Source organism: Convolutriloba macropyga, chromosome 2 (assembly GCF_964194025.1).
Source record: "Convolutriloba macropyga chromosome 2, txConMacr16.3, whole genome shotgun sequence".
Taxonomy (NCBI): Eukaryota; Metazoa; Xenacoelomorpha; order Acoela; family Convolutidae; genus Convolutriloba; species Convolutriloba macropyga.
Window position 1 is genome coordinate 4,393,376 of NC_134469.1, and position 2,142 is coordinate 4,395,517.

Sequence of the window (2,142 nt, forward strand, 5' to 3'; positions counted from 1 at the left end):
TTTACTGTGAACTCTGTTTCATTTTCGTTTATGAAAATATAGTTTTTATTCCTAACAACTTTTTGCAGTAAGTGAGCTGTTTCTAATCAGTTATCAGTCTATATAGTTTTAAGACTATAAAAACAGCAAAAAAAAGAGTTTGGCCCAAAATTTGAGGTTTGGTTGCAATTTCTGCAAGAGTAGCTCATTGTTTGTGAAACGAAGGTACATCTGAAAAAATTCGTTATAACAATTTTCTTTTACAACTGAAGTATATACATCCAACAAAAACTATCATTTTTGCAAACTAAATGATTTTGCTATGTACATTTTCACCCTTAAATAGTATGGAAATGTTTAAACAATTACTGTATACGAAATCTTGGCTTTTTCCCGTCATAGCAGTTCCTCTCTCCCAGAAATATGTTACCAATACTTCCTTGAGGTTATGACTTACGGCTTAAATGTCGTCCCAAGCCTTTTGTACATCCTATTTGTCAGAATGAAAAGTCCCTGATAATTTCAGTACGATCATAGCGGTACTGAAAAAAAATTGTTACTAAAGAACTACTTTTCAAGACATTAGTGTTCTAGGTTTCATAAATATAAGTTATTGAAGAAATCTTCACGACTGCTGTTAGAGCTATACTTCAAGTGAATAAATAGGTTATCTAAATCAACTACCACTCAGAAGTTATGTTGCTTTGGTATCTGGAACCAGCAGCAAAAATCACATGAGTATAACTTTCGGTCTAAAAATTTGCAGCCAAAAGAAGACAGAGTAGATTTTTGAAATACTAAAAGAGCCATTAAATTACTCAGAACAAAGTGTGAAATCAAATTTTTTGATAGCCAAAAGGCAGAAGTTGAAATAGACGAATATTGCAGCAGTTGCAAGTATCCAACAAAAACAGTGGTATTACATCCAATTTAATTAGAGCTAGAATTGGAAGGATTTTTAAATTTTTAAATTTTTAAATAAAGCCTATTTTTGGTTTAAAATATAAAAACTTTTTTGAACATCGTAAAATATAACCAAAGTTGTCAGAAAAGATGTGTCCTGCTTTTATAAGTTCGGTTCTCATATAAGTCTAAAAGTGTGGTAACAATTCCGATTGTGTGGGTTACAGTTTCAAGCTTTGTCCGAATGACAAATTGGTCTGTTTTTGATTTCAACTGATGAGAACTTAGCGATTAACTACGATTCCATAAAGAGTTGTTTAACAAAGGAGTTAGCTGAGTTTCTGATTTTAAAATTTATGGGACGTCGCTTGACTAAAATGTAGGAGATTTTGACGACCCACCAAGCGGATTGTGGCTTCATTTCATCCTCTAAGTTCACTATCTAAATCGAAAATAATTTTTTTGTTAGAGAAGAAATATTGTGATTAATGTTTTTAAAATTATCACTGCACGGGTCACGGCAGGGACCTAACTAAACCCCACCTCTCTTTAGTGGGAATGAAGCTTTTACGACCCTCTGCACACACACCAGTTTTTTTGCACTTAGTCGAATAATATATAATACGACAACACGTAATTGGTCACCATTTTAAAACAGAAAAATCCTATCGTCGAATCGAAATAAAATAAGCGTTAATTTGTTCTCAAAATTTTAAGAAAAAACGTGAAATGCTCAGCGTTGGGAGGGGGTGTACAGCTTTAAATATATACACACAGCTGCACTCGAGCAATGACTTGGCTAGATTATTACTATAGTTTTATTTTGGGTCTAATTTAGAATATGACTGTTGATTCGAACAATTGACCATTCGATGTGGTTAGCATCATATTTATTATTATTATTAGCAAAACCTTATATCTGAAAGGCCCTGATCAATATCATACGATTTCCTTTTCTCTCTTTCTCTCGCGTTCTTTTGGGCAATTTTCTTCCTTCTGGGCAAATTTTACTTCCTATCTCGGGTCTAATCTCCTCTGTTAATTGAACACTAATGCCACTGTGACCCTTAAATAATATTCTATACACATATTATAAAAAAAAATACCCCCCACATTTTTTATCACGAAACCACACATTTTCCCATTTTTCACATATACATTGAAATTTTTAAGTGGCTTCATATTTTGCAATTTCTCGCGCTTTTGAGAATGTGCTGAAAATTAATCATTTTCAAATAATTGTTCCATTTTTTTGTTCAA